Source organism: Chlorocebus sabaeus, chromosome 4 (genome assembly GCF_047675955.1).
Source record: "Chlorocebus sabaeus isolate Y175 chromosome 4, mChlSab1.0.hap1, whole genome shotgun sequence".
NCBI classification, from domain to species: Eukaryota; Metazoa; Chordata; class Mammalia; order Primates; family Cercopithecidae; genus Chlorocebus; species Chlorocebus sabaeus.
The window spans coordinates 72,644,132-72,659,252 of NC_132907.1; the positions used below are offsets into that span (position 1 = coordinate 72,644,132).

General features: G+C 35.7%; 1 protein-coding gene across 3 annotated transcripts in view; it reads left to right on the forward strand.

Moving 5' to 3' along the window:
- The window catches only part of CDH12 (cadherin 12), a 1,094,618-nt gene that overhangs the window by 996,269 nt on the left and 83,228 nt on the right, over positions 1-15,121 (forward strand). The window lies entirely within an intron of this gene.

Below are 15,121 nucleotides of genomic sequence, written 5' to 3' on the forward strand. Positions count from 1 at the left end.
GTTTTGTAATAGATGAAAATTGCTATAGTTTCGATGATAACAGAGTGATTCACACCTACGTCTTCTCTATAACTCTGTGTTTCTTGTTGGGAATGAGTTCTCACTTGTGTTACATGTAGTTTTCTGTTGCAGTATTACATTTAACACCAATCACTACCTGTTTTATTCCTGGTGCATTTTCGAGGATCATTTCAGTGTCCCCAGGACTTAGAATACAGAAGCTACATGTTTCTCTCACTGGTTGTATAGGATCTTAATTAGGTCACTAGGCAGTCATTTGCATAAACAGTTAAAAAAACACAGTTTTTTCTTGTTCCACTCCAGGACAGTTTACGAGTTCATCTACTAAAATATATAATATTGAGGATATTTAGCTAAATGAACATTTTATTTATTCCTTTGGCTATATATATGTTTTTCCATATTTTACTACTTTGTCATTTTTTTCTTAAAATCATAAACCTCTATTTTATTGATGGAAATGTTTTAATTTAGTGACCGAAAGTCTAAAGGCCAAATGTTTTGAGTGGCAATTAGAAATAATTATACTTTAACGAATATGTTTATTAGCTTGACTGAGCCATCCCACTCCCAATAAGTACATACATTTAAAAACATGTTGTACATATTAAAGGTGAACAATTTCTGTTTGTCAGCTAAATTACTAATTAAAGAAACAAGAAATAATTGTACTTTTGCATATAAATGTATCTGACAAATGGCTACTATATAATAGGCTATGATTAATAACACAGAGAGTCTTAAAGCAATGCTTTTCCTTATTTCGTTATTAAGGAAAACAGGAAAAAAGAAATTTAAAAGGAGAAAGAAATAATGCTTTTGTTTCCCTAATATATGGTGTGACTAATATGATCTCGACTCTAAAAACACTAAATTTTTATTTTTTTAACTATTTAAGTGTGGCAAGCTGTAATAGCTAGTTGAGGAGGACAGATTGGGAGACTGCTCATACATATAAAGTGGCATTGTGAAATTTGGTCTTGTTTTGGGTTTTGTGCATATGAAATATGTTCAATCTAGAGTGTAGGAAATAGCCAATGTACTATTAGATAATGTCAATATCCTCATTCACATGGGTGATAGTGAGGATTCTTAAATCAGGGATACGAAGTTATAGCAAGTAGAAGAATGTAACCTTTTTTTTTTTTTTTTTTTTTTTTGAGACAGAGTCTTGCTCTGTCGCCCAGGCTGGAGTGCAGTGGCCGGATCTCAGCTCACTGCAAGCTCCACCTCCCGGGTTTACGCCATTTTCCTGCCTCAGCCTCCCGAGTAGCTGGGACTACAGGCACCCGCCACCTCGCCCGGCTAGTTTTTTGTATTTTTTAGTAGAGACGGAGTTTCACCGGGTTAGCCAGGATGGTCTCGATCTCCTGACTTCATGATCCGCCCGTCTCGGCCTCCCAAAGTGCTGGGATTACAGGCTTGAGCCACCGTGCCCGGCCGAAGAATGTAATCTTAATGGGTATGGATGAAGGCTGGTTTGTAGAAGTTGGACTGGAGACCCTGACAAAGAGACTGGGCAAAGGGGCATGATGACAATGGCTCAATGGCAAAGCCAGAGTACGCTTAGGAAGCCAAGATGGCGTCCTTTACTCCCACTGAAACAAGATGGTCATTTTCAGATCTTAACAAATGAAAGAGTGTCTGAATAAAGTAGTAGTCCTGCATGACATTTATTCAAGGTTCAATCTACAGGTCTAAGGGAAAGTCTGTGAGATGTACTTGCGAAAAATGTGGAGGATAAGGGCATTGGAACTTTTTTTTTTTTTTTTTTTTTGAGATGGAGTACTCTGTGGCCCAGGCTGGAGTGCAATGGCATGATCTTGGCTCACTGCAACCTCCACCTCCCAAGTTCCAGCGATTCTCCTGTCTCAGCCTCCCAAGCAGCTGGAATTACAGGGGTCTGCCACTAAGCCCAGCTAATTTTTGTATTTTTAGTAGAGACGGGGTTTCGCCATGTTGGTCAGGCTGGTCTTGAACTCCTGACCTCAGGTGATCCACCTGCCTTGGCCTCCCAAAGTGCTGGGATTGCAGGCGTGGGCCACCACGCCTGGCTGGCATTGGAACTTTTAAAACATTTACATATGCGTGACAGAACTTTATCATTACTATCTTGATTACCTTTTCACATCAGTACTCTAAGATCACTATTTTTCACCTACTACTGTTAAGAAACTGAGGCCTATAAAGAATAACTTGCTGAAGATCAACAAAATTAACTGATTTAACAAAAAATCAGAAGTTCAAATTCCTTCCAGTTTAACATCATATTAAAATAAAAGTTATTAGTTTTCTTTCTCTGTCATTCTAAAATCTTAGAGCACATTTGCAAAAAAATCATGGCATATGTTGTCACCACTCATAAACAAGGAAATGAGAAGGCAGAAGAAATCTATCAAAGAGATCACTGTGATCAAATTATTTTCTGCTTATATTACATGAACACTTGGATTGTTTATTGTCTGAAACTCTAACAGGTGGGGGATATTTTGAACCAGGAAAAAGAAGAGGTTTTCACATTTTGAATGAAAAAGAAATTCATCTCCCTGAAATTTTACATGTTTTTGTGTTAAGACCTTTTTACTACACTGTCATTTTGAATTACATCCTTTAGAGGAAAAGATAGAACAAAACATTTATAAAGAGAAAAGCCAATTCTTTAAAAGTCAATGCTCTTTTTTCAGGAATATTTCTCATGTGGCACACTTAACCATCAAGTGTGACATAGAATTACAAACTGAAATAATAGCCTTTTCAATGTGGAAGTCAATAAAATATATTCCATACGTACATAAGAAAGAATTTCCCACAACTAACTGTATTTGTTCATGATTGTTCAACATTCATGCTGGAAAAAAAAAAAAAAAAGCAAAAACCAAAAAAACTTTCTCCAGGTGACCTTTATGAGATACTGTTTTAATTGTTTAAGCAACACAGATAAATTTCTTAAAATTTACTAATCATGGCCAGGCGTGGTGGCTCACGTCTGTAATCCCAGCGCTGTGGGAGGCCAAGGCGGGCGGATCACAAGGTCAGGAGGTCGAGACCATCCTGGCTTACATGGTGAAACCCCGTCTCTACTAAAAACACAACAATTAGCCGGGCATGGTGGCAGTGCCTGTAGTCCCAGCTACTCAGGAGGCTGAGGCAGGAGAATGACCTGAACCCGGGAGGCGGAGCTTGCAGTGAGCCTAGATCGTGCCACTGCACTCCAGCCTGGGCGACAGAGAGACTCCGTCTCAAAAAAAAAAAAAAAAGTACTAATCATAAAGCATTTTGGCTTTCTGTATGTGACCTCTTAATCTGAGATGGAAAAAATGTAAATGGCATAGGCATTTGTATCATGCATATGTAGTTTGCTATTTTATTGTTGTTGTAAAATATATAGTTTCTGAGATATCACATACCAGATATCACTGCCAATTTGATATGATGATGTGATGAGGATATGGACTAATAAATCACTGTGTGTCATGCACTACACCAAGTGAGTTGCATGTGTATTCCCACTTAACTCTCATTACGACTGTATAGCATTTTCTCACTTTTAGAAATAAAGGAGCAAGGCTATATTATTAAGAGTGGTTGGATAGATAACTTGTCCAAGAACCCTAACTTTTTTGCACTCTCCCTCTTTAATGGTAATTTGCTTTCAATGTCTGTGTTTTCCCCAAAAGATCCTACAGATAACCCAGAAAACGGTCTTCACATAAAGGTAGTAATATTGTTTCAGAAATAGAAATGATACATGGCATATGAAAAGAGCTGTTACTGAAGTTATATAAAGACAACATAATTTATTTACAAAATGTTTTCCATAGAGTTAAATAGCTTCCATCTACTACAGCCAAGGATATCTGTAGAGGATCTCCATCTGTTAAAATAAGCTACAGAAAAGTGCTGATGGCTTCCAATATATGAATTTTAAATGACAAAACCATCTAACAAGCTGATCTAAATTATACATTATAAGGTTAAATCAATTAAGTGATGTCATTAATTCTCATTTGGCAAAATAATCATACTTTTCCCACTTGGTCACTTTTTCTGTACGATAATTTTGTAAGAAATATGAAAACAAATTAAGTAAAATAAAGTACTCTGTATACAACATTTGATGAAAGGAGAGTTTTCCATTATAGAAAATGTAAAAGAGTGCGTATGTGTGTATGTGTGTTTTCCTTTCTATTTCAATATAATAACAGATAAGATAATTGTTTGTATGGTAAATGGATTTGAACATAGAAAATAGTATATCAATAATTGTTCTAAGAAAATTTCTTACTCATAAATACAATAATATTTTAAAGCAATTCTGTTTTGATTAAATATCTACAAACGTGTTTGTATTGACAGTTTCTATTAAGAGCTATATTATTCTTTATTCTGTTACAAGTCAGTAATACTTCGTTTACATAATAATTGCAGAATAAAACATAGTTGTATTATATCATAGTTTGTTAACTTAACACCTGAAGATATAAAAATTCTTATTATCCTGAAATTAACAAAAAATGTCAAAATAAAATTGAAGTAGTAAAAGCATCAGCCAAAATGCTTACAGAACAGTGAACAATATTTTGTCTTTGTTTATGTAAACTGTCAGATTAAAAACAACATATATATGTATGTGTGTGTATATATGTACACATACATATGCATCTATATGTTTTTTCTTCTCCTGTAGATTTAATGACATAGAAAGACTATAAGATGTCCAGGTTAATTATTGAATTATTAAAGATAACATGCTAATAACTGTACTTTTATTCAGTTAAAAATATTGATATGTTTAAGTAAAATATATTTTCTCTTTTCATCCTGTCATTAATGTATTTGGCACCCAGGTTCTTTTATGATCTTGAAATCTACCACAGGTCTTTTTTTTAAATAAATGTTTTTTTAAAATATGTAACGTATAAAGATTTTAGAATAAACATGAATTCAGCTACACCTTGATGTGGCCACAAAGTCTATTTCGTTGTTTACCATTTGGCATTCTTAAACCTGGAAAATGGTAAACTTCTAGGGTTAAAATTTTCTTGATAAAATCATATAATAAGTCATTTTGCATAAATAGCGAAAAGCTAACTGAATTTTGACAGTTACATTTTGCCATAGAAAAACACATCTTTATACTTTGTCAGGTACTTAATGTTTGACTGTCTTAATATCTGAGATTGCCTGCTAAAAAACAAGTGTTCTGTGATGTAAATTCATTTGTGTATATATGTGTATATATATACACACACACATATATACATTCTGTGCATTCATAACTCTTTATAAATTGTTATAAAGCTAAACGTGTGTGTGTGTGTGTATATATATGTATATTCATAGAGTCTCAAAGTCATGAAATCATACTCTAGGATAAAATATTTCCTGTTATTTGAGTCCAGAGAAGGCAATCTGCTACCCACAATGTGCTGCTGACTTTGTTATTGTTATGAGTAAATTATATGCCTCTCTCACCTCCCATATTTCCTGGAAAGTCTGGTTAAGTGTCTATTGCCTGCCTGCACAACAAGTGCAAACAACTGATAACACCCCCAGCATGCACATAAATGATTCCCCAGAGGGTGAAACAAAGGTGAATTGCCACTCTTATCACTATCTGCGGTATGCTCTCTTAAGTAAATGGTTGGAAAATAAAAAGATGGTTGCAAGGACTCTGAAAGAAAATTACAAGGAAGTATGGCTAAAATAATGGCTCTTAGGTGAAATCTACTACTATTAAATGAGGATAACTACTTCAGCTTATTCAAATAATTGAGGTTGAAGGGATGGTGTGGGCCAATTTGATCTGCAAGGTTAATGTATAATTATCTATCATATAATTTAATAAAGAAGTTTTGACTACAAAATGAATGGTAAGGTTTTCCTTAATCGAGAGCAGGTGGAGGTTTTAAATAGTAATACAAAAAGTTCATGATATGTTAATGTTTCAATTATACAAATATGTGTTTGTTTCTAAAATGTAGGACTGGTGCTTGTTCAGCATCAATTTTAGTATACAATTTAGTTCTCACAATTCTATTTCTACTAATGTTTAAGTAATTTCAAACAGATAACACTTTGCTAGCATTCTTTGATGACAAATTTACCTAATCTACTGTTTTCAGGACCATGCTTTTCTTCTAAATATCTCCAGTGTAGGAAGAGAACGTAATTTTCAAAAGTAGTATTTGGGACATTATTAATATTTTAACCTGGATTATTTAGATACTGTACATGAATATATTACCTTTTTGGTCAATATTTCCCAAAGATATGAGTAAGACAAAAATAGACAAATAGAACTTTGATGTTGTGTATATTTATATGTATGCATATATATGAGATATATATGTTTTATGAATTGTGTGTACGCGTATGTGTGTATCCTCTCACTTGGGGGTGGAAACATTTAAAAGGCATAAAAAATAAAACTGTAAATATAAGCATTTAAAAATATTAAACAAAAAGCCATGACCTTGTATTCGGGTACTCCCTGAGTCTCATAATAATTATAGGCATGAGTAATGGAAAAAAGTCATCACATTTGATGACACTATTCCTGTTTTTGAAAAATAAGCCAAGATACGTTATAAAACCAGCTTTTCTTCTAAGTGGAATAAACGCATCTAATTTAATTACCAAATAGGTCTTTTGTCTACTTCAATAAAAGTAAACAAAAATGACTACGTGCTGAAGGTAACGCATGGCAATGAGAACGTAGACCCCACTCTCCAGTAGATCTTACAGTGGCTCTCAAATTACATTTGCCTGAAGAATCCCTTGGGATCCCATATCCCCAGTGAGGGAAGTTTTGTTTCAACTGACATAGCTTGGACCTAAGAAATCTAAATTTTAGATAAGTGTTGTGGTAGATTCTGATACAGGTAGTCTACAGAGCAAATCGGAAGATCACTGGTTTACTGTGATGAGCCAGCAAGTGCTGATTCCTTGAATAATGTGTATGAATGTATATGAGATACATGATATACATATATTATATATAATGAGATATATATTATATAATATATTAATATATCATATGTAATATATGATCAATATATAATGATCATATATGATATATTATATATAATGTATATACCATGTATCTCATGTGTAATAAGCATTTCCATTACTTATTAGAGTGAATAAGTTAATAAGTTAATTGTGTATCTCATGAGAATATTTTGTATTCATGCAAAATTGTAGTCCTACAGATATATTTGAGTAAAGACTAAATATTAAAATGTATTCATTTTAAACTAACTAAACAAACAAACACTCATATATAGTGGTATATCTTGCTTAGACGTCTTCCAAATAGCTTAAGAATGCCAGATACAGATGCTTCGAGGCTAACGTTGGAACTGAATGCAATTTGAATGCAAGCTCAGAGAAAAACACTGTGCTCCAGATTCTCCCACAAGGAGATCATGAGTTTCACTGGGCTATATATAGGCCGATGTAAGCACACAAAAAGAAAATTAACAAATTTAAAAAATAATTTCTCATGGCTATTATTATTACTATCACATTGTCCTTTGCTAACGAGAGCATGAATCATTTTTAAGTGGTGCTGAACATTTTCTTTGACTGACTTAGTTCTGTTCACCATGTGCTAAAGGACAAAGATTGCAACATGGCTGTTTCATGGTGCTGTTAGCAGAGTCTCAGAAGAACCTAGCATATGAGCAATAACATTGACAGGTCCCTTAGAAATATGACCTTTAGTTTTAAATCATTTTTTTGAAAGATATTAAATAATGCTTAAAATTGAAGTGATATTAAAGATATTGCCCCTAATCTGACCAATGTTATAAAAAATAATGTTAAAGCCCATGGGTCCATTTAATATTTATAATATTTGTTAAGGTTAATCTGTCTGCTTTCCAGCTCACTTTAAGTGACTTTTTTAGAACTTAAAATATTGGCAGAGTGGCATGAATAATATAGTGTTATGTAGTCTACCATACAACTCAAATATGAGACTTTACCTATGAGACATTAAAACCTGTAAGTTCCTGAACAGGCAAACAAATTAAAACATAAGAAAACCTGAACTGGAAAGCTCTTCTGTCCCCACCTTTTGGCCTTTCCGCAAACACAGGAGAAAATTGTCTCTTTTGACAATCCCCTGAGAATCAGGGCAAGTACATGGATACTAGAAACAGAACTTATCCAACTTCGTCATAATAAAACATCTGACTGTGATCTACCCATACCTCTCCTTTACTTACTAAGTCTGCAAGTTCACAAGTCCTTAGCCTGCTTTTCTGAATTTGGCTGCTGGAACTGCATTAGCCAGTTCCCAGAGGTACAGTTTCCCCAGGTGGTACATTTGCCACTTCTCTTTAGAGAATAAGGCAATTATTACAGAGAGAAGAGCAGCTCACATATATTGCACCTGTACTATGTAAAGACACCATTAAAACTGCATATTAATTTCCTTAATCCGTATGAGTAGGTTCTATTTATTTGTATATTTTTAAAAGAGGAAACTGAAAGAAAAAGAGATAGTGAGAGATGGAGCCAGAAACTTTGTAGATACATGTATGATACAGCAGAACGTAAGTGGATAGCACATTAGAGCTATGGTATTGGTGTTTATGAAAATATAGATAACTGCTTCCAACATCAGAATTGTCCCAGTAGCTAGGAGTAGGGGCCCTAAACATGAATATGGGGCTTTCAATCCACTGCTCCACTAATCAAAACTGAAAAGACATTGTTTTAAAGTCTCTCTGTATGTGTGTGTGTGTGTGTGTATACACACACACACACACACACACATATATATATATATATATATTTTTTTTTTTTTGAGACAGAGTCTTTCTCTGTCACCCTGGCTTGGAGTGCAGTGGCGCCATCTCGATTCACTGAGACCTCTACCTCCCAGGTTCAAGCAATTCTCTGCCTCAGCCTCGCGAGTAGCTGGGATTTCAGGCACCCGCCACCATGCCGGGCTATTTTTCTTTTTTTGTATTTTTAGTAGAGACAGAGTTTAACCATCTTGGCCAGGCTGGTCTTGAACTCCTGACCTCGTGATCCACCTCCCTCAGCCTTCCAAAGTGCTGGGAATAGAGGCATGAGCCACTGCAGCTGGCCATTGTGAATATTTTTAAGCTTATAAAGTGATTTGTAAAGCACAGAAGGCCTAGACTCTTGGAAAGGTACAGATGGGAAACGCAGCTCTGCTATTTACTCACTGGGGCCTGAGTAAACTGAACAAACTCTGACCCGAAGCTTTTACATAATCAAATTGAGATAATAAATAGGGTGATCAGCTATACTTGTGTGCCAGAGATAATTCCATTTTATACCTATGACCTCAAATTAATTACTCAGACTGATTTGTTTTACTCTCAAAAGTGGCTCTGTTTGGCTTATAAATTATATAGCCATATTAATAATAATATATTGTGCTTCTGGGAGAATTAAGTAAATCAATATAACTAAAATATCTGACAGTAAAGATGTTTATTTTTAATTTTTTCCTTCTCCTTATCCCTCTTACATTTTCCTCTCTTTCTCTTTTCAATGTGCTTGAGTGGAGATGGGAGGTTGAAAATGTAGGATCTCAAAAGAGAAGTGAGAGTCAAAGAAGCGTTCCCTTTTTTTTTTTTTTGAGAAGGAGTTTCACTCTTGTCACCCAGTCTGGAGTGCAACGGCACGATCTCGACTCACTGCAACCTCCACCTCCTGGGTTCAAGCAGTTCTCTTGCCTCAGTCTCCCAAGTAGCTGGGATTACAGGCGCCCACCAACATGCGCAACTAATTTTTCTATTTTTGGTAGAGATCAGGTTTCACCATGTTGGCCAAGTTGGTCTTGAACTCCTGACATCAGGTGATCCACCTGCCTCGGCCTCCCAAAGTGCTGGGATTACACATGTGAGCCACCACACCAGGCCCAAAGGAACATTTCTAAGAGACAAAAACATAGAAGTGATCAATGAGGTTTGGAGAATGGATATACTTAGCTAGATTTTAAAAGACGTAGCTCTATTTAAGTCTTGTGTATAAGAAAACCCAGGTAGGAGAATGAAGTTACGAGGAGGGCTTTAAACACAACCTCCTCAATTCTTTTTTTTTTTTTTTTTTGGAGACGGAGTCTTGCTCTGTCGCCTGGGCTGGAGTGCAGTGGCCGGATCTCAGCTCACTGCAAGCTCCGCCTCCCGGGTTTACGCCATTCTCCTGCCTCAGCCTCCCGAGTAGCTGGGACTACAGGCGCCCGCCACTTCGCCCGGCTAGTTTTTTGTGTTTTTAGTAGAGACGGGGTTTCACCGTGTTAGCCAGGATGGTCTCGATCTCCTGACCTCGTGATCCGCCCATCTCGGCCTCCCAAAGTGCTGGGATTACAGGCTTGAGCCACTGCGCCCGGCCTCAATTCTTTAACACATAGATTTCTGACGGCAACGGCAATCTTTAGTCACAGATGTGAAAGCATCCTAAAGTCACCATTTATTTCACAATGTTTACATTTCTCTATTTCCTATTTGCCTTATTATTGGTCTTAGAAATTATATAGACAAGGAAATGAGACTTCTAAAGTAGTTCTTTAAGAAAGTTAACAGGAATCTGAGCAATATTAAAAACCACAGAAACAAAAGACCTGGTACTAAGAAATATATTTTGTTAACAAATGCCAGACACAAGGGAGTGTATCATTTGATGAATAATGTTTCGTTCACTGCAAGTTTCATTACAGTATAAAGGAAAAAAAAACGTCATTTTCATTTTGCACTGCATAAAGAAGATAAAAATTTTAATTTCTTCTCTTCAAAAGATAGTGTAAAAATAGGGAGGTTTTATTTTTTTCTGTATTTATTTATTTATGTATTTATTTATTTTGAGATGGACTCTCTCTCTCTAGCCCAGGCTAGAGTGTGAAGTGAAGTGGCACGATCTTGGCTCACTGCAGCCTCCACCTCCTGGGTTCGAGCTCTTCTCCTGCCTCAGCCTCCTGAGTCGCTGGGATTACAGGCATGCACTACCACACCTGGATAATTTTGTACTTTTAGTAGAGACAGGTTTTGCCCTGTTGGCCAGGCTGGTCTTAAACTCCTGACCTCAGGTGATCGCCCACCTCAGCCTCCCAAAGTGCTGGGATTACAGGCGTGAGCCACCACACCCAGACAGGTAGGGAGATTTTTAAGTTAATGCACATTTACACCACCTGGAGTAAAAATAATGTATACCTAAATATTTAGACTATTGCAAAAAAAAAAAAAAAAGGACATATGATTTATGTATGCATAGAAGTGTGAAACAAATAAAATTGCAAAGACAAAAGGAAAAATATCATCAAAATGTGGCTTTAGGTTGTCCCAGAAAGAATAATAGATTTTATACATAGAAATATGTGAAGTCGTAGACAAGTAAAACATTTTAGGTAAAAGCAGGAAAACAAGGATAACAGAAAATATTTTTTAAAAATGCAGGAAATGACAGAAAATTTAAACCATTGTGTCCATATGTGATATATGATGAATATTCACAAATCAAATTTGCAAATTGGTGAATGAATTGTTATTGAAATAATTAGTTTTGGCTAAAAGAAAGCAAAATATACATGGGAAGACACCATTACCAAATTGCATCTTTTTTAGACAACTCTCATGTTTCAGAAGAAAACTAGTGAGAAGTCAAACTTGTGAGTAAGTAAATATCCCCAGCTGACTTAAAATTTTCAATGTTTTTGGCCAGGCATAGTGGCTCACGCCTGTAACCCCAGCACTTTGGGAGGTCGAGGCGGGTAGATCACCTGAGGTCAGGAGTTCGAGACCAGCCTGACCAATATGGTGAAACCTTGTCTTTACTAAAAATACCAAATAAGCTGGGCCTGGTGGCAGGCGACTGTAGTCCCAGCTACTTGGGAGGCTTAGACAGGAGAATTGCTTGAACCCAGGAGGCAGACATTGCAGTGAGACGAGATCCTATCACTGCACTTCAGCCTGGGCAATGGAGTGAGACTTCATCTCAAAAAATAAAAAATAAAAAATAAATTCCAATGGTTTTCAAGAGCTTATTTTATAAGATGTTAAATTTATTTATAATTTAGGAAAAAACTTTTAGTGTTGCTTCTGGCATATTTTTGTAATGCTATTAGGCAGCATCACTGAGAATTTTTTATTTACTATATATCGTCAAATGCATCAGAAATTACATAGATAAAGACAACATAAACAAAGGTTTAAATATTCAATGAAGGTTTTAAGAGATATTAAATGTACTTCATGAAATATATAACAATGAAAAATTATTGATGCACTTGAAATGTTGTGAACTCTTGCCACAATCTCCAACATGTTTATTATTATGTAACAAGAATAGTGGTTATATAAATTACTTATATTAAAAATACAAATTTTGGAGAATCAGAAACCCCAATTATTCTGAAAATCATTAAGTCATATAAGTTGGTTTTGTTCCATAGTCTATTTGGAATTAGGTTGGTTGGAATTTCTAGTGTATTTGCTTAAAAAAATAATGTTGCAATGGACAATTAGTTTTGCAGATATGTATTTATAAAACTTATAAGTAGTAGAACTATACTATTAAACATAATATTTTGTACTTTAATGTTGTGGCTTTGTAAGAAGAAAGGAAGAATTGGAAATACAGAAAGAGATGTAATAGGTTTTCCTTTCTTTCTTGGGTGCAGTAGCAGAATCATTTTATGTTTAGTGCCCCATCTCCTTCTAGAACCTTGTCACATCTCCTAATGCCACTTTTCGAGATGTTTTCATGGATTTTTCTCTCCAATCACTAAAAAGGGAAACTTTCCCCAAGTGTGCCCAAGCCACTCAGTCCTCAGTGAATTGAAATTTGCATCACTCAGTCTAGCTAAAATTAAGAATTCTGAATTACCTGAATTTTAAAATATCTTATAGATCAACCAAATATTGTATCCATTTGGTTGACTTTCAGGCAGCACAAGCAAGTCAACAGAAACGGACAGACAAAATGAGGAACTATGTTTTCAATCAGGGATACTACTTGCTTGACTCACCTCATGGCCATTAGCCCTAACTTGCTCATTTGTAGACTGATAGTAGGTTCCACCAGATCAGCAGAACCAATTGTGCATGTTTCTTCTCAACTCTCTGTTCAAGACATCACAATAGTACTGTGATATAGACCATGATGGGAACTCTTACACCACAGAAATGAACAGATCCTGAAAATTAGGGATTATACCTGTTTTTTCTCCCTATCCCAACATAGTTCTAAAATATTTACTAGGATATAACTGACTGGAAGTTACAATAATAGTGGGTATCTCATAGTCTTGCTGTGAAGATAAAAATTAGTTAATAATGGAAATGTGCTTAGAAAAGTACCTGGAAAATAGAAAGCGCTATATAAGTGATTGCTGTTACTAAGTGTCTATTCCACTTAGAGTAATTTCTATTTAAAATTTTCTTCCTTTCCTTCATGTTGACACGCACGGATTTTCTAAAAGGGTAATTTCCTGACTATATGAAAGAAGAAAATGAGTTTTTACTTAGGAGTAATGGAAATGACCTCTCTATCCTTGCTGTGCAGCGTGGAAAAGATATCTCAGGCCAGGGGAGGAGAATAATTTGGGAAGACCAGTTAGCAGGCATCGGCAGTAACAGAAAAGAAGTGTGAGATGTTTAGTCTGTGATGGTGGTGACCAGGACCATTGTGAAAAATGGTAGCGTGTAGACAGATTTGAGGGATTTTTCGGGGGTAAAATAATCAACAATAGCAATGGATTTGCTATAAGGAAGCAGATTCTAGTTCATGGAACTGGAGAGGTAGAAATACTACTTGCTGAGAGAGTGACTAGTAGGAGAATCTTCATCTAGGCATGGCAAGTCTATGATCTCATGTTTGAATATGTCAAAACTGAGACACCTTGGAGATATCCAAGTAATGTTTTGGAATAAGATGATATTTTGCCAAGTATAGTATGAAAACTCAAAAGCTGAATATAGGTTGGAGTTAAAATAAAAAGAATGTTTAGTATAATGATAGTAAATGAAGCAAAAGAGAGAGATGAAGTGACCTAGGAAAAGGAAAGACTGAATAAATATAGCTGGCAAAATTGATTCTTGACCACGTTTGTAAAGTAGAACAGGAGGGAATTTAATAAATCCAGCTCTAAACTTAGAACAGCTAAACAGAATCTCTTTGGATGGTCCCTGAGCTACAGCATTTAAAAAATTGTTTAACTTTCCAGATGATACCAAAATGCAGTAAGTTTGAGAATCACTTATCCAGATCTTTTCTGATAATTCCCACAAGGGAATCTGGCAAGGAGAAAGCTGCAGGGTAGGAGGAAACTATGATAGTAGAGTGCTAGAAAACCACAACTGTAGAGTCTCAGAAGAGATGTGCTTCAGAAAACAGGGAATAGCCAAGAGTGTTGAACACAGCTAAGAAATTGCCACTGGATTTTAGTGGCAAGGAAGTCACTATATCTCAGGGGAAACTTTGCTACGCAATGATGGGTTCAGTCAGCCGGGTAAGGCTGCTTGTGGAGTGGTTGTTAAGAAGGCATGGGTAACAGTGATTCTCTTGGAAAAGTTCTGTTGGAAAGGGAAAAGAAAATGATGGGGGTAACTAGAATCAGATTTGGGACAAGGCGAAATTTTTGTTAAGATGCTCAAGTATGAGCAGTTTGTGTCTCATCGGGAATATCTCCATTGAGAAGAAAGTATTGAGTGCAGAGAAAACTGATTCTCTAAAAATAGTAAAATGTGTACAAATTGCTGGAGCTTAAGAAGAAAAAGTGGAGATGAAGGACACTTCAATTGAAAGAATGCTTACAGCTATAACAAGAGGTTAATATTGAAGTATGCACTATAAAGCTAACACAGAATAGATACTATATAGCAGAGTATGGTCTCAGATCAGAATTTACAATGGAAATATCAGATGCTTTTAAGAATCGTGTAGCTTTCGGTCATATTAAGGTATTTTGTTAGTCTTCTTTTTCTTTCTTTTTTTTTTTTTTTTTTGTTTGTTTGTTTTGTTGGTGTGTGTGTGTGGTTTTTTTGAGATAGAGTCTCACTCTGTCCTCCAGGCTGGTGTGCAGTGGCACGATCTCACCTCACTGCAACATCTGCCTCCC